This window comes from Ambystoma mexicanum, chromosome 4q, assembly GCF_040938575.1.
Source record: "Ambystoma mexicanum isolate Mex_15411 chromosome 4q, UKY_AmexF1_1, whole genome shotgun sequence".
NCBI lineage: Eukaryota > Metazoa > Chordata > Amphibia > Caudata > Ambystomatidae > Ambystoma > Ambystoma mexicanum.
This window is the reverse complement of record NC_090928.1, coordinates 161,617,809-161,638,922: the sequence shown is the minus strand read 5'-3', so window position 1 is coordinate 161,638,922 and position 21,114 is coordinate 161,617,809. Positions and strand designations below refer to the sequence as shown.

At 44.0% G+C, this 21,114-nt stretch overlaps 1 protein-coding gene across 2 annotated transcripts in view; it reads left to right on the top strand.

Annotated features, from left to right (window-relative positions):
- PACRG (parkin coregulated) overlaps nt 1–21,114 on the top strand; it is a 1,057,472-nt gene that overhangs the window by 48,381 nt on the left and 987,977 nt on the right. The gene's annotated exons all lie outside the window — the stretch shown is intronic.

Below are 21,114 nucleotides of genomic sequence, written 5' to 3'. Positions count from 1 at the left end.
AATAAACGAAGAAGAAACTGTAACTACCTGTGTCAATGCTGCCTCACTTCAATTGGCGATGAGGTGGCAAGGTCCACGAGGGCAGAGTGCAAGTACCCCATGACACTGAGATATGGTGCCACATCTGTGGGTCACAACAGGGTGACGAGGGCGGACCATGCAAGTGGTCTAGCTGTCCTATTTCGCAGACCAGGATAATACATGTGCCCTGGCGGCTGCTGTTGTAGAAGGCGCGGCAGTATTTTAAGGATTGGGAATCCGGCCTGGAGAACAATAAGAATATGGATCTGTGTAGTCCACGTAACCGGCAAGTAAGGAAAGGACTTGGTGGGACTGAGTATTTTTATTTGGGAGTTCCATCTCATGCCACCACATCTACGTGCGTGAGAAGGATTTCTGATGCACAATGAGTCCTGTGAGGTGTGCAACCTCTATTTCCCAGCAACGCGATACGCATTGTGTAAATGTTTGAAGGAGAGCGAACAAATGCACATGACTGGGAACAAATGAATAAAGACAAGGACCTAGTGCCTTAGCTAGGTGGCAGCCATTTTTGTCTTTGTTGTATGGTTGCTAGGGCAACCACCTCCAACGTTACAGCTCATTGCTATGCTGCATTAGAACTTGAATGGCTAACTTGGAGATTCACTCCAGGGAACATTGTTCCCTAAAAGGATTGGATGGAAGTGTAATTGAAAGTTATTTGAGACAGAAAGGCACTTGCAATTTTTTGAGGAGCTCATAATTGGAGACCTTTTGATACATTATTTTGGTCATTGCTCATCCTCCTCTAATATGCAAGGTGTGGCAATCCACCCGCCCCAACCATTTCTGCCCATGGCAGTGTGATTCCCCTAACACCATGGAGAGAATGGAAAAGGTATTTGAGAAATTACATAGGAACCATTGAAAATGAACACTTTAAACCAGCCAAGAAGAAATTGCTATTGCATTCACTAGGTCCAGAGGGGCACAAGATTTACAGGGAATTACCACCATTGAGGTTGGGTGAAGGTGATGGTTTTGAGGAATATGAGTGCTGAAAGGTTTAGATATATACTACCAATCTAAAACAAATGTGGCAGTGAATAGGTATTACTTCTGCATTAGAAAACAATTTGGATGAATAAATTGATGACTGTCAGCACACTCAACAAGTTGGCATTAACATGCAACTTTGGCAGGGGGTTAACACAGGAGGACCTCATTAGAGACCAAATTATAATACAGACAAACATCAGCATGGTGCAAGAGAAACTGTGAATATGTGATAATCCCTCATTGGAAGAGTCAATCGCAATTGTGAAAAATGTAGAGCATACCATGATTTGTGCAAAAGCTATGAAGGAGAAAGACAAGGACAATTTGAAGTTTAAAGTGTCTGCGATCATGCTTAAAGAAGGGAAGGACATGTCTGCAATGACATACATAGAGAATAAGAATGTGAATAAAGAGTACAGTAAGTACAATAAAACAGGATGCTAGGGCAGGAGAAGGGATGAAGACAATGACAGGAAGATGTTATCGTTGTGTGAGGAAAAGGACATTATGCTAGTTGACTTATTTGCCAACCATTGAATAAGAAATGTTCGAGTTGTGGTGTCAAGGGCCACTTTGGGGCTGTTTGTAGAATTATGAAACGAGGAAGTCAGGTGAAAATGATACAAGAAGGAGAAGAAAGAGAAGAAGATGGGCAAGAAGTAGATTACAAAATAGGATAGTGTATGTCGCAAAATAGCACAGAAAAAATAAATAGTCAATATTTGAAAGATCGTCCAGATTCCAAATGTATTGGAGTAACAAAATACGGTCATCCAAATATGTGAATGGTGTTTTTTTCTTGGTACAGCTGGCACGTTTTTGTCATTGTTGTCAAGGCGGAGTTCAGTAGGTTGAAGAGGAAAGGTGTGTTTGAGGAAGTGGATGGGTCGGACTGGGTGCTTCCCATAGTTGTGGCCAGAAATGCAAATAGTAAGGTGAGAATATGCATGGATTTAAGGGAGTTGATCAGAGTGCTTGCTGTGGAAAGGTACCCTTTATCTGTTCTATCTAAAATGTTAAATGTAATGGGGAAGGTTGATGTTTTTCACAATTGATTTGTCAACAGCGTATCACCAGATACGGTTGCATCCAGACTCGAGGAAGTATGCCACATTTATTACACCCTTCAGTATGCACCACTACTTACGTATGCTGTTTGGTCTTGCATCAGCGGCTGCTGTGTTCCAAAGAGTCATGACGCATCTTTTAGAAGAGGTTCCAGTGGTACGTGTATTTACAGTGGAACACAGTGCAAATTTGGTAAATCGGAGGTGGAGTATTTAGGACACACTTTGTCTAAAGAAGGATATAAAGATAGATTAAAAGCCATTGAAAGCAATTGGAAAAGCACACTATCCAAGCGACAAAGTGTAGCTACATTCTTTCTTCGGCTTTGATGAATATTACAACAAGTTTATTGAAGGTTTTGCTGATATCACTCATCCATTATGGGAACTTATGAAAAAGGGTGCTAAGTTTGAATGGATGGACAATCATGAGCAGGCTGTGAATGAAGTACAGAGATGCATAAGTGAAGCTTCTTTGTTAGGAGGTTTTGTTCCAGGAAGGTAATCAATGGTCACCGTGGATGCAAGTTGTAAAGGTTTGGGTGCAGATTTGTCTCGGAACGAAGGGGACCAAGAGGATTGTGATGTTTGCATCTAGAGTAGTGACAGACACTGAAACACGTTCTTCTGTGATAGAACAGGAGTTGTTGGTGTGCTGTGCACCAAACCCATAGGCGTCAGGGCACTGCATAGGGGAAAAGGGGAAGAAGAGGAGAGGAGGGAGGTTGCAGAGTACAGAGTAAGGTACAATTGTCTGGTGAGGTAGAGTTCATTGTCAATGGTTGTCAGGAGCTGGCAGCAAGTTGGTTGAATGGGACAGTTTTAAAGTTCTTTTCTGAACAGCCAATATGAGAATGTCTGGGGTGACACATTTGATAAAGACTGATCACAAACCTTTAGTTGAAGTGGTGATGGTTAACGACATGACTAGGGCCACACCAAGAATAGTGAGGTTAGGTGAGGTTAGATTTGAGGTTAATGGAGTATATTTGTGAGAGGAAATATTTTCTGGGCAAGAGGAACTGTACTGCTGATTTTCTGTCTAGAATGCCGAGACCAGAAGATGAGGGGAGGGTGATTTCCGGAGAAGTAGAAGAGCAAGTGTGTGGTGTCACTATGGTATTGAGTGAAGAGGAATGGGAGCAAAGTTATAGTGGATGGTTTTCTGAGCAAAGTGAAGGAATGGAAAATAAAGGGATGGCTTGAAAAAGATTGTATGGAAGAAAAGTTGATTGGTTACTATATGATGTGGGACGAATTGTGCATTGAAGGGAATCGGATTTTGAGAGGTTCAAGGGTAGTGCTTCCCGAAAAAGTGAGTGCAGATTGTTCAATTAATGCATGACAGTCATCCAGGGCTCACTGTAACTAAAAGGAAAGTAAGAGATGGCCAGCAATCGATACGCAAATTGAGAGAATTCTCCACCAATGTGTGCAATGTGGAAATTGTGAAAAGAATATGGTGACCAGGACCTTACCTTTTGACACCTATTCCGGTACCAAAGTGGCCATTGGCGGAATTGAGCATTGACATACTGGGTCCATATGAAGGTTTGGGACAATGTAACAGATTTGATTGGTAATGGTTGATGGGTACACACGTTGGTTGGAGGTTGCAGTTGTAGAATGAGTTACGTCCAGGAAGATTATTGAATTCTTTGAGAAAATCTTCAGACGGGAGGGTGTAATGGCCCTGAATTTGATCCAAAGGAGATTCGAGAGTTTGCTACAAAAATCGGTTTTCGATGGGAAGGAAACACTGATCTGTATATCACCCGGAAATGAATGGTTATGGTGGAAGGATTGAATAGAGTGCTAGGTGAGTGTATACAACTGGCTTTAGCTAATGGTCTCAATTGGACGGAAAATGTGGGCGATTTGTTAGGGTGATGCTGCACAGTGCTACTGCAGTGTCTCCTTTTCGGCTTATGAGAGGTAGATAAAGTAATAGTAAATGTTCTCCTTCATTGGTGAATGAAAAGTTGGGCATTAGGAGAGAGTGTGAAGGTACTGTGGTGGATAAAATGGCGGAGACGCAGTTAAACAACTAAGAATATCATTACAAGAGATTTAAAGGTGGCATTAACAAAGTACTAACAGCAATGGAAGCTATTTTATTTGGTTTGTTTATTTGTTTTATTTATATAGCGCTCTCGACCCAAGTGTATTTTGACTTTGTGAAAGTGAGGGAGAGTAGAGCAGGAATGAAAGGTATGTCTAAGTTTTCAGATCCCATAAAGGTGGTTTAATGCTTTAATGCAGTGAAAGTGGAAGATGGCACAGTGTGGAATCTCAATAGAGTAGTGAAGTGTGTTGAAGGAGAGGTTATTGAAAAGAATGAGAGGTTATGGGATTACTGGGACTATTTATGTGGAATGAAAGAGGGGTAGATATGGATAGAGGTGAAAGAATAGAACACAATGGTGTACTGCATAGTGTGAGAGAGTGAGGAGAAGTATGAGAAGTAAAAGAGTACAAATAAGTTTCATGATTATTTGGTTTACAAGAAATAGAATTCTGTTGGTACCGTTCAACTAATTTGTGGTGATAATAAAATGCACAGATGGTAGGATAATGTGTTTGCTTTTGATTCTTATTCATATGTTTTGTTTTTGTGCACTTCTTCTTTTTTTTTTGTTTCAGGGGGGATGTACAATATCTTGCATAGCATATAAAGAACGTTGGTAGTTATTGAATGTAGAGTGGGGAATGAGAGAAACGTAGTGTTTGGATTCAAGAGGACAGTTGTAGAGCAGTTGTTTCTGCTGCTGGGAGAGTCGGAGTGGTGTCCGTGGGGTTATTGATGTTCCACTAAGAAGAAACAGTAATTACCTGTATCATTGCTGCCTCACTTCAGATACCTCAATTTCTCCAGCATTGGATCTTTCATGGATTCACATGCTGTGAATATTCCCCGTCGTCAGGCTGGGAACCTCTGTAATTTTTTAACTTGGCGTTTTTCTATGGAACACTTTGACACTTCAGTGTCCTATCAACGTCCTTTTTGGGCGCTTTAGCTACCACCAACAGGACGTAGGGTATAAATAGCCCCGCCCGCATGGCTTCCCTTCAGATTTCAACCGTCTCCAAAGTGTTGGGATTACCTAGTGTTCGTTGTAATTTCTACACGTGCTGGTGCGATTGGTAGCCGGAAAGCCAGGAGCCAGCACAAATGTACCAACCCTCCCGATAACGAGGGCAGGCGACAAGATGCCTTTGGTAAGAAAGTTCTGACCGTGGGAGCGACGACGGTGAAGGCAGCCAACTCTCTAGCAATCGTGGCTTGTTATGATCGTGAGATGTGGCATTGGTTGGCTCCTCTGCTGGAACACCTACCAGAGGAACAGTGAAAAGCGGCTATGATGTTGGTATGCAAAGGGGAGGAGGCGTCCAATCATAGTATAAATATTGTGGTGGACTTGGCGGAATCTGATTTTAAACAGATCAAGAACGGCATAGAACTGCATCGACAAGCGTGGCTTAAGTGCACAGTCTTTCAGCCAGAGGTACACTACAAAGTGCTGGATGTACCATGCGAGGCGGAGCAGTTGTTTGGGGAGAAAATCGATGAGACCCTTAAGGGTATGAAAGAGGACTCTGAGACTGCCAAGTCGTTATGTTTTTTACCCATTATTAGCAAAATATCCAACAGTAATGGGGTATGGTAAACTAACCTTCAAATAGGGATCCTTATGTTAGCACACCATTGATCTCTCCCATTATCCCCAGATGTTAAGCGAGTTAGATAGTGGGGATGGAGAGAACTTCTAGCCCTGAAATCGTAGCCTGAGCATGTGCACTTTCCTTAAATCTCCAATGCCCCCCATTTTATTTGACTAATCTCAGTGCATTTGTATTAATATCACTGGCAAATCATTATGCAGAACCCCTACCCCTCCTACTTTTAAGTGTGAGTGAGCTATGTTTAGATTTTGCGCTAAAATATAGTTGGAGATCCGCACCAGACCTTTGACTCTAAAATGAAAGCAGTGCAACACTTGACAGAAAGATGATTCAGTTACTCGAAGCATCTGAGTATAGCAGGGGAAAGCTGTCATTTGCCTTTTTCAGTGGCTGGGGACTTTGAAACCACACCATGACTTCTGGCACAGTTTCCGCCTGCAGCTCGATCACCATCGAAGTGGGAGAGTGTGATGGGGCTAAAGGGGAAAGCTTAGTCAGCAGAATAGTTGTGATATGCTAACTGCTGTAGTGGCTGTCTGTGGATGAATTTTGTGTCTGGTGTTTGGTGGTAGGAGATCTTAGAGTGGGGGTCGGTTTGACGAGGGAACAGTGGAGTAATCCTTAAAAGGCAAGACATTTCACCTTCCTTAGCATGCTGGTTGTGTGAGAAACCTGAAGGTGGCCAGTACACTGCAATTGCTATCGGATCCAGTTCCTGGGGGTGGACCAGTGGGGGAACATCACCTGGATGGTGGGGTCCTCAGGGAGTGGGAGTGGGACACTGACAGGCGAGACGTGGTATTCCCCTTCCTTTTCCCCATCCTTACATAGGACATTAAAAAAACACTGCCCCCATATTCCGATACGTACACTTTAGCACTACATAATAAACAATTGACTAACACCAGAGCCGTTTACTTGACATGTCCCAATACAAGGGTCGGGCAAAGTCAGGCAATTGATCAGATTCGCACACCTGACTACCCTTTCCCTTCCCCACAGGGATAAAAGGTGGAGCAAGAGAGCACAGTAGGAGCACGACAAGACAGCTAATCCAGCGCAGCAGTTCAAGAGAAGGAGAAAGGCAGCAGGAATCGAGAGGGTGGCGAGGAGAGAAGTGACCTTGCCCTTTTCGTCCCAGACCCATAGAACCTTTGTGGAAGAGAGCCTAAGACCGCAAACAATAGCACAAGTGTCTTGCCGCAGATGTCAATGATACACGGGGCAAGCCTACTCTGATAAGCGGGAGCAAGGAAAACGCCTGCGCCCTTGGTACCAGCCTTGACTCCAGCGAAGAGCAAAGCAAAGTGGTAGTCCAGGGGAGAACCAATAAGAACTGGGCTGTGTTCATTGAGAATCGCAAAGTGGCAAGTTTGAACCGAGTTGAATTAACTGTGAATGAAGTTCAAAAAGTGTTAAGTGGAGACCAGCTGCAGAGGGAAACCAGCACCACGTGGGTACTAACTCAAGAGAGACTGGTCGACCCGCATCTAAGGGAAACTACAAATACCAGAAGGCTCCAGGAGAACCAGCGAAATAGGTCAAAGTGTTCATACAGATGGTCAAACAAAATCCCTGTACAATTGAAAGACTTTGATCTACAAACAGTATGAAAGGAAACAAGGGAAACAAATCCCACAGTGAGTAAAAATCAAGAAAACAAGGGAACTGAATCCTGCTACAATCGAGAGGGGTTCGAGCTCGACCGAGGGAGATCCAGGGGTGAAGCCTCACCCACGAACTAACATATAAATTGAGTGGATAATATTTGAGAAGGATCAGTGCCCAGAAGACGGGGACCCAAAGGTGAATCATTATCACCCTAACAAACTTTCATTTGGTTAAAGGAACTTTTTGTTTTTGTTATTTTAACACCTCGGGCCCGAAGGCAAGAGACTTTCAAAGGAAATGACACTTGGCCATCGACGGTCCTGAGAACTGCCATTGGAACTGTCGCCTCCTGCTAGAAAAGCCAGAGACTCTACTGTGCTCCAAGCTCCAACCTTACCCAGTGCTCAACACATGGGGAATAGAGTCCCAGGCTACTGCATCCTGACCTATTATTTGAGAACACTTCTTTCTTTTCTTGAAAACTACCCCACATCATTTTTTGTATTAGCGTAAGGATTGGCAATAGGTTTTTCTTAGTATTGGCCTTTTTAATTGACACAACACCACTAGGACTGTCTTAATTTCATTTGATGGTCGACGCTTACTCCCATCTTAGATTTAGGTTTAGATTAGGTGTTCTTTCAACCTACATACAGAATTAATTGTTCAATAAACACTGTTGAACTATGATCACTTGTGTCTGTCTTGTTGCCACCATGAGTTCCTCACAGTTGGCAGGCAGAGAGACACCTCAAACCTCCCTCTAAAATGCTATGATGCTGTGCCCAGTGGCCTGTTGGGACATTTTCTCATCTGTGGCATCGCCTTTTGTGGGCAGCGCAAAATGTTGATATGGGGTTTTGTGATGTATTGACCACATTGCAGGAAAGCAGCCAGTGTTATACATCTTGATATTGAAACAACAATTCATGCTGCATTAGAGTACCAACAAATGAAGCAGCATCAAACAGACCCAAGAATAAATGAGTCTACCTCAGGCATATAGAAGCCGGACTACAATGGACTGGACTTGGGGCCTGCTAAATGGATGTGGCACCACCTCTCCAACTTCCATCCTATCTTTGAAAAAAGCTTCCATATGGAATGGATCCATCTATGGACTTTTCCACCATCTCTGGTGCTTCCCTGGACCCCTTACTTCCATTCCCATCACTCTTAGCATGTTCAGTGTGCACGTTCCATCCCTAAACCCGATCAATGCAGGCATGAAAAGATCTGTCCGCTGTCGCACTTTATTAGGCAGTCACACTCAGCTCAGGGAGTTCCTTTTCCCCCCCAAGCAAGGTGGCACACACCCAAAGCGCTTATACAGATTCAACTTTAGTGAGGCCTCCCACTTATTTTGCACTAACCGCAATAAATAACTTGTATAACCAAAGGACAAGGAAACAGGTCGGTGTATAGTAAAAAATGTATATAAAGCAGACTAACCAACAACGATGCTGTGGCACTACAAAATATCACGGCTCCAAATTACTTTCCATTATTAAAACAACACAGGTAAAATGTTGAAATATTCAGTCACAACTTGCATCATATTCAATTGCAAATTAACCAATAGAAAACATTCACAGTACAATGGAAAAATCATTTTTGCAACTCGCATTCAAAGGACTGGCAGTGTTTTGGGATTCTGGTTTTGGGAGGCAAGGGAATCAATGGAAATTTTTGTTTGGCAGCACACATACAATTGAGATGTAATGCTTGGTAATTCTGGTTTGGGATGCAAGGGAATAAATGGGAAATTTCGTTTTGCACCCTCTACATTCACTTCAATAGCAGAATTTTAGGATTGCTTATTTTGGGATTATGGATGCCCCCCATCGGTGCAGGAGTCAGGGGTTTCAGAAGGACAGCCACCCAAGTCTTTATTGTTTATGCCGGTTCTAACTCACAGGGCATGAACTTTGTTAGTTATGAATTCTAACAACCCTCATCCCATGATTTTCGTATTTTCTATAGTGGAATTAATTTGAAGTGGATTCAATACAATGTGCCCAGGGCCATCCCAGTACCATCCCCTGCCCGCTATGTGAGATGGATATTAAGGCTGGCAGTTTCCCCCTCACACTTTTGATGGCATTTGGGATATCTGTACTTACATGGGAGGCTTTGGTCAGGGAAAAACAGCAGGGCTCCTCTGAAGAGAGCACAGATCTGGTCAAGGGCTTCAGTCAAGGATATTCTCCTGCGCCCAGACTTCCTATGGCTCATCTGATTGGGTCCCTGCTAGCTTTTAGATTTCCCTGTCACTGTATCCAATGCAAGGATTGAGTCCTCTTTGCTAGTAGTTCCTCACAAGAGTCTGGTAGCAGGCTATCTCCAGAAATAAGTGAAAAAGCCCTGTTCTGATGCAAAATGTACCTCTGATAGGGCTGATGACACTCCTCCATTATCATAATTCCCACAGTAAAGATTGGCTATCACTCTCCCTTCACCTCCCACCAAGACACCCACTGACTGCTGATAGGACCAGAAGTTGGGAGATATGGATAATGTAGGCTGAGGGTGGAGAAAGAGTCATCACTTCAAAATGACATGTGGTATTTACCTTTTTGGGTTCTGAAAATCTAACAATATGGCAGCTATGCTAATTTTCCAGATAACTATATGAATCATTATATATTTACAAATTCTACATGTTAAGGTGAGTTCAAAAATACTAATTTTATTTCGGCACGTCCTTCCTGGGCGAATCCACCGTTTTTTGCGTTTTGCTACTGTGCCGAAATAGTTACAACTCTAACACTGCATACTTCCAACATTAATTTCACTGTCCATCACTCTATCAATATTTCCAATTCCGATGTATGAAATGCCAGAATCATAATTTTAATCATAACCTAAGTTATGTACATCACAGAAAATTTGTTTTTTCATGGTCCCAACTTGCTTTTTATCCCCTTTAAAATTAACCCGGGGTGAGCTCGATGGGACACACAATGCACTTATTATTCGAGAAAATGTATTCAATGCTTAATCAATGGTCCTGCATAATAGGTGCTCCAAGTTTCAGATGGCCCCACAACTTCTTAGGTTTCTATTTCTCCTTAAACATGTGACCAGCCACCTGCTCGGGCCAATGTTTATTCTACCCTCTTCTCCTGAACTTCAAAGGGTCTTTGATCAGAGCTAATGCACACTTTATGGGTAACTTCACATTAAAGGTCATTTTTGTTGGTCATGTTATCTGTAAATCCCATAATGTCAATCTCTTTCTTTGTATATCTTAGCATTTAAATTGATAACCAGACCTCCTTCCCCTGGGGTCCTCGGACAAAGGTCGGGATTTCAAATTTTCAAAGGCACAGACCTTTCAGTTTAGTGGGAAAAGCATCGGCTGCACCCACCCGTAAGAAAATATAGCTTTAAATCAACAAGATGTGCTTCTATGTAACATTTTAGCATTATTTTGTTTTGTTTTTTTGTTTATTTGTATTGAGCACCGGGTCCGTGGGCATCAGGGCGCATAGCATAAGATAATTCACAGCTTAGTTACACATCAAAAGAAAACAATACATCTGAGACACGCAGTACAGAAGAAAGGGGCTATGTGGGCAGACGTAAGAATCAGGATCAAATGCAATACAGTCAAAGAAAACTCTATATCTAATGTATTTACATAGGTTGAGTCAGAAAGCACAAATCAACTCTAGTGTGGTTAAAAATAATGCTAATATCTAAACTATTTACTTGAGTGCAGAGTGAGTTTGATATCACCATCTAAATTCCAGATTCTTTGAGCCATTTTATAGTCTTCTGTCGGACGTTTTGATAGGGTTGGTCAGCTCCAAGTGTGGCAGGTAGGGAGTTCCACAGTTGGGCTGCCTTAACTGGGTAACTAAAACCCCCGATTCTGGAAAGCATACATCTGGGGACAACCAGGTAGTTTGCATTAGATAGTCTAGTAGTCCTTATTGATGATTTCTTAGTGATTCTGTCTGTTAGAGAGCAGGGTGCCGCATTATTCAAACATTTGTAGATGAGTGAGGCGACTTTCAGTTTGATTTTGTCTGGTGTAGAAAGCCAATTGTTAGATCTTCTACTATGGGATATATGTTCTCTCCTAGCAATTCCAATGGCTGATCTAAGGACGTTGTTCTGCAAGATTTGGATTTTCTTAATGATATGTTTATTTGCCCCAGTGTCTAGAGCGCACTGCAATAGTCCAACTTGGACAAGATAAGCGCCCGGGCCAAGGTGGTGCAGCTGTAGTTCGATTGGAAAGGTCTACCTGCTCTGATTAATTTGCACATGTATGCCGTGGACGAAGCCATGGCATTGACCTGCCTATTGAAAGGTAGGGTAGAGTCCAAGTAGAACCCCAGAGTCTTCACCTCCCTGGCAACAGTGATGATATGGTTGTCCATGTTAAACGAAGAATATTTGGAGCTCAATTTGTTAAGGGTTGAGGTAGTGCCTAGGATATAATGCTCTCAGTCTTATCATTCATGAATAGTCCGTGGGTGGCCGTCCATGCCTGGATGATGAGATAGACCATATTCACTAAGGCCAAATCCTTGTCATAATCACAAGTAAGTATTTGTATTTATTTTATTTGTAACACGCACCATCAGGCCCGGAGGCATCAGGGCGCAACTTGTGCAGAGTTGCATACAGAGCACGAGGCAAGTGTATATACATAATAATCAGTGAGTGTGACAATATACATAATTTAGAGAGCAGATATTTTACATGAGACCTAGAGACAAAAGTGTACAGCAGGCGAGATAAGTGGGCCGATGCTAGTAGGACTGTGGTGTGCAGAGCTTGCTTCTATGCTGATTGAATTGCCATGATTTTGTTTTGGACTTGAATCCGTTAAAAGAATCTTCAGATCTGATGGTGATAGGGAGGGCATTCCATAGCTTGGAGGAAAGGACATGGAAGCTTGTTCCCCCGGCTTTTTGAAGTTTGAATCTAGGGATCGATAAACAGTAGGTCTGGGCGGTTCTTTGAGGTCGGGTAGGCCCATGGCGGGATAGCCGACTGCAGAGGTACGGGGGGCCTTGTTGGCCAAGCATTTGTGCGTGAGGGCAAGTGATTTCAGTGAAATTCTCTGCTTGACGGGTAGCCACTGTAGATTAGTTCTGGATTCAGAGATGTGATGGTTTCGAGGGATGTTTAAGGCAGCTCTGATAGCGTTGCTTTGGGTGATTTGTAATTTATTCAGGTTCTCTTGGCTAGTTCCTAAGTAGAGGGCACTACCATTGTCAATTTTAGACATAATGAGGGTTCTGGCTAGTGTGACGCTATTTGGAGTAGTCAGAAATGGCCTGCAAGCTGTGATGAGTTTGCAGGTGTATGCAGAGGCTGATCTGACTGCATTTGTTTGTCGAGATAAGGATAGAGTGGTGTCATGGTAAAAGCCTAAGGTTTTTATGTCTTTTGAAACTAGGATGGTATTGCCGTCAATGATAAACGACTGGTAGGAGGGCTCAAGTTTTCTAAGGCATTGCCTAGTGCCCAGGATGAGGAGCTCCGTCTTGTCGTCATTAAGGCATAGCTGGTGTTGGGCCATCCAGGCTTGGATGACCAGGTAGACGTCGTTCAGGGCCTTGGTGTCAACTAGGTAGTCTCCAGTAATGGGAATGAGTATCTGGGTGTCGTCTGCGTAGTTTGTGTAGGAGACACCCAGATAGTCAAGTACATCAAAGAGAGGTTTAGTAAAGACATTATAGAGTGTAGGTGACACGCAAGAACTCTGAGGGACGCCACACAGAATTGGGGAGGGGTCTGCAGCTGCGGACTGAGAAAAGACCCACATAGGTCTATTACTCAGAAAGGATTTGATCCAGGCCGTGGTTGACGGAGAGAAGTGGGCAGCAGAGTGGAGGTGCCTGCATAAGATTTGGTGATAGACCAGATCGAATGCCAAAGAGAGGTCGAGGAGAAGTAACATGGCTAGTTTGCCCTTGTCCTTCAAGACTTCTATTTGTATTTTGAGATCTATTAGAGCCATCTCCGTCCCATGTCTGGGACGGAATCCAGATTGTCTAAGACCTAGAAGATTGTTAGATTCCAAGTAATGGATCTGCAGGTATGCTGCACGGTCTAAGATTTTGAGCAGGAACGGGACGGTGGTTATGGGTCTGAAGTTAGTGGGTATGCTTGGGTCTAAGGAAGGTTTTTTAAGCAATGGGATTACCCATCCGTCCTTGAGGTTGTCGGGGACAATACCTGTTTTAAAGGAGGATTTGATAAAGGACGTAATGAATGGGGCCAAATTGTGGGCAGATTCCTTAACGATGGGAGCGGGGCATGGATCACCTTGGCAGTTGGAACGTTTGATCCTCAAGAGGATGTTTTCCACCTCGGCAACAGTGAGCGGTGAGAAGGCAAATGGTTTAAAGTTGGGCGAGTCAAGAGAGCGGGCCCAGGCAGGGGTGGTAGGGCGATTGTCCAGATTCAGACTATCTTGTTTGTCTTTAATTTTGAATTGTAGCGTAGAGATTTTATTCAGGAAGGCTGACTGAATGTTGGCGCACCATTTACTATCTTTAATGCTGGTGTCAGGGGGGGGGTGGTGGCTTGAGTTTCAAGTTCTTTTAGGATCTTAAAGAGTTCCTTTGTGTTCGAGTCAGCTTGCAGGATACGGTTATTCAGGGAGTCTTTTTTCACAGCGATAATGGCTTCTTTGTAGGTGAGCGATGCAAGGAAGAAGCCGTCTTTATGCACATCAGAAGGGTGACTTTTCCAACGATTTTCGGCACAGCGTTTAGCTTTGCGGAGCACTCTTAACTGTGGTGTGAACCAGGAGTTAAGGTGTGCACGTGGTTTAGCCTTCCTGAGTTTGATGGGGCGATAGTCTGTAGCCATGAGCATACTACTGTTGTAGATGTCTTCTAGGGCGGTGGGATCATTACAGGAGTCAGCGGCAGCATTGAGAGATGGTAGTAGCAGAGGGAGGAGTTTCTCCTTGGTTATGTCCCTTTTATTTCTAGTGGGGAGGGCTGGAGCTATCAGAGTCTGGACACAGGGGGTGGCTTCAATATTAAAGGTGATGATGTGGTGGTCGGACCATAGGCAGGGGGTATTGGCAAGGACATTAATATTGCAGTTGGAGCCGGCTAACCAGTCAAGGGTCCTGCCTTTAGTATGAGTAGGCTCTTGAATGTGCAGGGTGAAACCAAAGTTGGTTAGAACGTTCTCCAGGTCCAGTGCAATGGATCTTTTGGGTCACCAAGTCCCAGATTAAAGTCTCCTGGGATGATAATTTGAGGGTTAGTTTTGGTATTGTCGAGGAGGAGTTTGGATATTTCACCAATGAAGGATGGTGCAGGGCCTGGGGGCCTGTAGATGAGGTGAAGAGTGGCTGTTTGATTGGGCGTTAGTGATAGTTTAACTGCTAGTAATTCAGCTGACTCAAGTTTGGAGTTGGTCGACACTCTTAAATCAAGACTGTTTTTGTGGATGATGGCCACGCCACCACCTCTGGCTTGGGCAGTGGTACGGTCACATCACGTGATACCGTAGTTAGGTGGTAAGGCAAGGGACAGTGAGGGGCTGGATGCAGCATGTAGCCAAGTTTCAGATATGGCAATAAAGTCAAGATCTGAGGATGTGATGAGGTCTGCAATATCTAGTGCGTGTTCTGGAAGAGATCTGGCGTTGATAAGGGCGCCCTTGATGAGAGGCGTTTTAGCCTCTGTAGTAGAGGATTTACTAATAGTGGTTGGAGAGGGTGAGCATGTTGGTGTGTGTAGTGTTCGCTTGGAGATGTTACTGCGGGTAGGTCGTATGCGGAATCTGGTGCCTAATCTCTTGTTAAGGAGCAAGGTTGATTCGGAGTAGGTTTCCTAGCGAAGTGTTCCAGCCATAGGGCTGGGTCATTGAGATATAGGTTGGTCTAGTTGTTGTTGTTGTTGTAGGCTTATGGTAGTGGTTGTGGGGCCCATTGTAGGGATCACACTAGACGGGGTCAGGTGGAAGGGGCTTAGGTGAATCAGGGTGTCAAATGGCTGATTATCGGCCGTGGGGTAAGTGTGATATCTGAGTGACAATGGCTGCCTGAAAGGGCAGAATGTGGTACAGTGTAAGGAGCGCCCTAAAGAGCATGGTGGTAGTGCACGACACCTAGGTGCAAGATAAGTCACACCGGGTGGCGAAGGAGGTAGTGGGGGGGCACACTGAAGCTTAATAAGATTGAAGCTCAGACAAGGTCAGACTAGAGTGGTGCAGCATGGTATGCTACAGTTGGTAGTCTTAAGGTAGGGCTGAGGCTAAACAAACGTTACAGCGAACCTACTTGTTAGTGGTGGGCAAGTTAATGTGTACATATGCACAACCAGCTAGGGAACAGTATGAACACATCACACTTTAGGGGTGGCACTGTAGTCTAGGTGAGTCAAGCAAAGAGACTATTCAAACTATGTTATGGCAGTGTAAAGGCTGAGATGCAATGTGCAAGCGGTTGGGCGCTGCTAAAGAAATGCGGTGTGCAGCTTGGTGCATTAAACCATAGCGATCATAGCAGGTGCAAAGGCTCAAAGCAACATTCACTAGCACAGCGTGGATCAGTTAAAGGAAGGAGACAGCGTTTGGACAGATATATGCATAGACAAGGGAGCCGCTGTACAGGCCTTGTTACAAGTTAAGATAGTGCGCCTGACAAGAAGCGTAAACCAAGCACTATTTCCAGACATACAGATTTGCTTACTCACAGTAGGATAGTGCCATATGGAAAGGTCTCGTTGTGTTCACCATGCGCCGTCCAGCGGCAAACAGCGGCAAAAGGGGGCTTTTGCTGGCCTTCTGCTGCGCCGGCGTTTCCGCCTGCCGGCGGATGCAGAATGAGGAAGAAGGTCCTGGTCTCCTAGCAACGGAGAAAGCCATCCTTGTTGTGGCGCCGTGAGGCACCCGCCATCTTGGAAGCAGGCAGGTTCATACAATTGAGAAGAAATGCACGCAGGGCACCGCGCTGCACACGGCGATCTCGTAATCGTCTAGGCACGAAGGTTGATCTCCCCAAAGGCCTCTCCTGGCCTGGAAGCAGATCAAGATACAGGTAGCTGTGAACCAGCATCGGGTGGCTGCAGGGGGTCGGGTTGCCACGCGCATCGGACTCCGCTGCCTGTGGCTGAGAGTGCGGCTGGTGGGGGCTCCTGCCCTCTCCACCTCGGGGACACAGCTGGAATGGTAGGAGTGGTAGGAGGATCTGAGCATCATCTGTATAGTTGGTGTAGGTGATACCAAGCTGATCCAGATCATCGAAAAGGGGCTTAGTGAAGATACTATATAGGGTAGGTGAAGTGCAGGATCCTTGAGGCACACCATAAATTATAGGGATAGGGTCCGCAGCTGCGGTGGGAGAGAAGACTCTCATAGTCCGGTTAGTCAGAGGATTGTATCCAAGTTATGGCTCTGTTGAAAAGTGGGCCACAGAGTTTAGATGGCTACATAAGACCCTGTGATCTACCAGATCGAAGGCTGCAGATAACTCTAGGAGAAGAAGGCGGCCTGAGTTTCCTTTATCTCCGAGTTCGTCGATCTGGGCCTTCAGGTCTATTAAGGCTGTTTCGGTCCCGTGCTGGGGCCGAAAACTAGACTGACATGACCCCAGTAGGTGGTTAGATTCCAGGTGTTTTTGGATTTGTGAGTGGGCCATTTTATCTATAATTTTCAGAAGAATGGCACTGTGTTGATGGGTCGGTAGTTAGTGGGTATCAATGTGTCTACAGTCTGCTTTGTTTAGTAGTGGTAGCACCCATGATTCCTTGAGGTTAGATGAGATGTTAACTGATGAAAAAGAGGCGTTGATGAGTTTAGTAATGAAGGGGGCCAGGTTTCTAGCAGCATCCTTTATTAATTGGCAGTTCAGTGGTTTGAGAGATAGGATGATTTTTTCGGTTTCAATTGTGGTGACTTTATTGAACTTGAAACAAGGGGGTCATTGAGTTTATTATGTAGTCTTGTGGAAGGAATTGGTTTGGTATTGGTTAGGGAGGATTTTTTCTTAACAATTTTAGTTTGTAAAGTTGTAATTTTATTGGCTAGTGCTTGTTGAATATTAGCACAGCAAGGTTTATCTTTTATGCAGTTGTCTTTGTCGGGTGTCGGGATAGGGTTTTCTAACTCTTTCAGGATAACAAAAAGTTCCTTTTATATGTAGGCCTGCTGTTTATAAATACAATCTTACTTTTCTACTAAATTAGAATGAATAGAGGTAGATTCACTATTAATCTAGTGTACACAGATTGGCCACAGTTACATAAGAACCTGTGTTCTGTTCATTGCTACAAAAACTAAATCGGCCGTTCCCTATAAAGGTTGTCATTTTATGTGCCTAAATTAAGTCTCTTTATCCCTCATGAAAGCAGTTTGTCATTCAACTTTGTTTTCCTTATGTAAGGCATAATTCTTCTGTTTTAGCTTCCAAATGCACAGTATTTCAAATGTATTTATTTCCTTCATGTGCACTTTATACGAAATCGGCATCTGCAATGCCACATGTCTTTTGGAATCCATTGGACGCAGTTAACTATATTCCCGTTCTAAGTCTCACTTTTCTTCAGCTGAATGCCTGTATATTCTAACAAAAGCGAGGGAGGCTCATTCTCGTTCATTCACTAGGCCTCATGTTGAAATCACTGTTCTATACTGGCTTTTATATTTCAATGGAACTATACACTTAGCCAGCTTCACTCTCACAATGGGGCCTAGCATGGCCTCTCCATCTCTGTCACTGTGGGGCTGTCTTTTACCCCATGGTGCCTTGGGTTAAGCAGAGAGTGAGGCAAGATGAATTAATGGATGAATTTGACTAAAATAAGAATGTAGCACCTGTGCCTGGCTTTATTATGTCTTGCTGGTCTGAGTGCTGAGGCTTGTCTCGAAGTTCGTATATTGTGCCTACGCGTGTGGTTGCCAGGCTGTGGTCTGCCTAGGGAAAGGGGAAACAGGAAAGGGTGTCGAAGCGAGTGGGAGAGAAGATGCATGTAAAAAAAGGGTTCAAGCAGAGTGAAGCGGGTTAAGGATAGAGGCACAGTTTTTCTGATAGTTTTTGTGCATATGGATTGAGCCAAAATGCGTTCAAATGGAATTAGTGCAGAAATTCGGAGCGTAAACTCTGCATTGTTTTTTAGATGGAGAAGGTATTGACGTGAGGGCAGTTTCTAGAGAGTTTAATATTTATGACTAATGGTAGTGTGTGGGCTCGAGGTGTGCTCAAGTGGACCCTTGATGTGTGACTGCTTTTTGTTGCACAGGAATGTTTGGTGGGTCTAGTAGAGAACTCCAGAATAGTAATTCCAGGACTGCCAAGCATGGTGGTTAAGAGTGGGCAAGGCAAGAACAGACACTGTGGACAACAAATGTGAACAGATATACAATCGTAACTGAAGGGGGTGAAATGACTGATGTTGTGCATTCAGTGAAAGTCTGGTATCCTGTTGCGTTGAGTGTACTATATGATGTAATTGATTAAAAAAACGGTATAAAGTAATGTCCATAGGTACCAATGGGGATTATTTTCCACATTCCATATAGTACTGATCTAGCAGTAATACATTGTGTACCTAACAGAATGAAGTAGGTACTGTATACGGTAATTTAGAAACCTTTTGTATCAAAGCAGCTCATTTAGTTCTCGGACACAATTGACAGTCATACTATCCATAAGTGTGTTTGGGAGAGTAAAGGTTCATGACCTTTGCTGAATGTTGCCCCAGTACACCCTAATTCCCCCCCCATATAACCCCAGCTCCCAACAGAAAAAGTTTAGTACAGCACATACAGATTGGCACTAGAAGTGTAAACTTTTCTCATCCAGAAAAGGGGCAGAAATTGCAAGCTACACATAAACCTACACCTTCCCCCATGTGTCTGTCTATCCCTGCAAACTCACACACTCCACCCACCTTTATTGTAATTTCAGTATTTGGTAAAAAATGTTCCATGCAGCTCACTCACTTTCACCCAAGACTTAGCCTCCTAAATGTTTATGCTTGAATGATGATGGTCATTTTCTCCTTCCAGGGTGAACATCCGTTTCTGAAGTAGGTTGTAATTTCCATATGTATTTGTGACCCTGAGCTCAGGATTCCCTTTCAGTAAGTCAAGATCAAAGATTGGAAGATTAACACTCGTCCAGCAGCCAGTAAAGGGATTGTAGTGCAGGGGTAGTGCGGGTGCATTTTTTCAAGCCAAGATTGTCCGGCTGCTTGATTGTAGGGTAATTAAGCAATTTCGTCTGTGCGCCACCAAAGTCACACATTCAAATTTTGACAGGGTGGACTTGGCCCTTTTTCCTTCCGAAGTTGCTAAATTGAGTATCTTGAAGATCCTCCAACTCTTTCTTTTACACCAACCTGTGGAACTTCATGCCCAGGCAACTCTGCACAGAGGAGGATCCTCTAGTCTTTAGAAAACCTGACTGTCCACTAGATTACAACATACAAACTAGCATGACACCATCTAAAGACCGGACCAACAGAACTTTGAACTTTTTTATAACCCAGGCTGGGGTTGTGAGATTCACCAGAACCACACAAATTAACTAGCATGGTTCTGCAACTCCAGCAATGTGGGCCATTTGAATTTTACCAACATAATAGCCATCATAAAACTTGATGCAGACTCATCAAAGCGCCAACCTTGCAAATTGGAAGCAATAGAGACTAACCCATTCCGGTCAACCTGACTGACATTTGCAAAATGTCTATGCACAACACTTCAATTAGAGCCCTTTGGAGATCGGAATCCACTTGGGTCAGTCTCCCCAACTTTTTCTCCCAGTCACACATAAGACACTGACACTGCCCCACAAGGATCTTAAAATTAAACTCTGAACAATAGCAACATCCCATGAAGATGGAGAACAACACAACATGAACTCTATTAATTCCGTATAACCCTACAATTCATTATAGGACTCCTCATGAGCCTCAAAACACCTTCCCCTTTCAAAACCTTGTAACCCACGAACATATGCAAGGATTATAAAACACAAAAGACATTTGCCTGTTAGCACCATCACAACTACAGGAACCTTGGGGAGGAACTCAGAGCTTGTTGCATAGCCTGCTAAAACGTTATCTCTATCACATACTATCGTGCTCTGCCAGGGGCTCCACCAGTGTCCCAGTGTTGTATTACAATGGATCTTACATGTTTTCTTCTAGCTGGAATCCATACCCAAGTGTCAATGCCACAAACCGGATAGAATCAAGAAACCATTCAGGACCTACTTGTGGCCCACACTCATCAGCACCACATGTATAGTACTTAACTTTCTCCTATAACCACCCCAGGGGTGACTCGTCCATAATGAACGATGGGGCATCACCCATCCATTTTGAATGAGCTTCCAAGCTGGCTTGAATTGTCAAAGTGATGGACGGTTTCCCTTTGATAGTTTGTTCCCCAGTGATCATTTCCAATGGGCCATGCAAGGCCAAAGACATTTTGCTTCTCTGACCTTGCATGGCCCATTGAGGATGCAGGCTCGGGTACTGCAGTTCTGAATGTGTGAGAGGTGCTCCTACAACTCGCCATACATTCGAAGCTGCTGAGGCATACTGCAGTTGGCACTGCGGCACCAGCACACATTCGCACAAACCAGAAAGCACTCCCAGCTTCTTGGTTTCTGTTCATTTTACGCAGGAACGAAGGCCTGTCTAGCTTCATAACAACAATTATGTTTGCTTTAAGCATGATGCTTAGTATAAAATGCCATGCCAGAGGCAGAAAA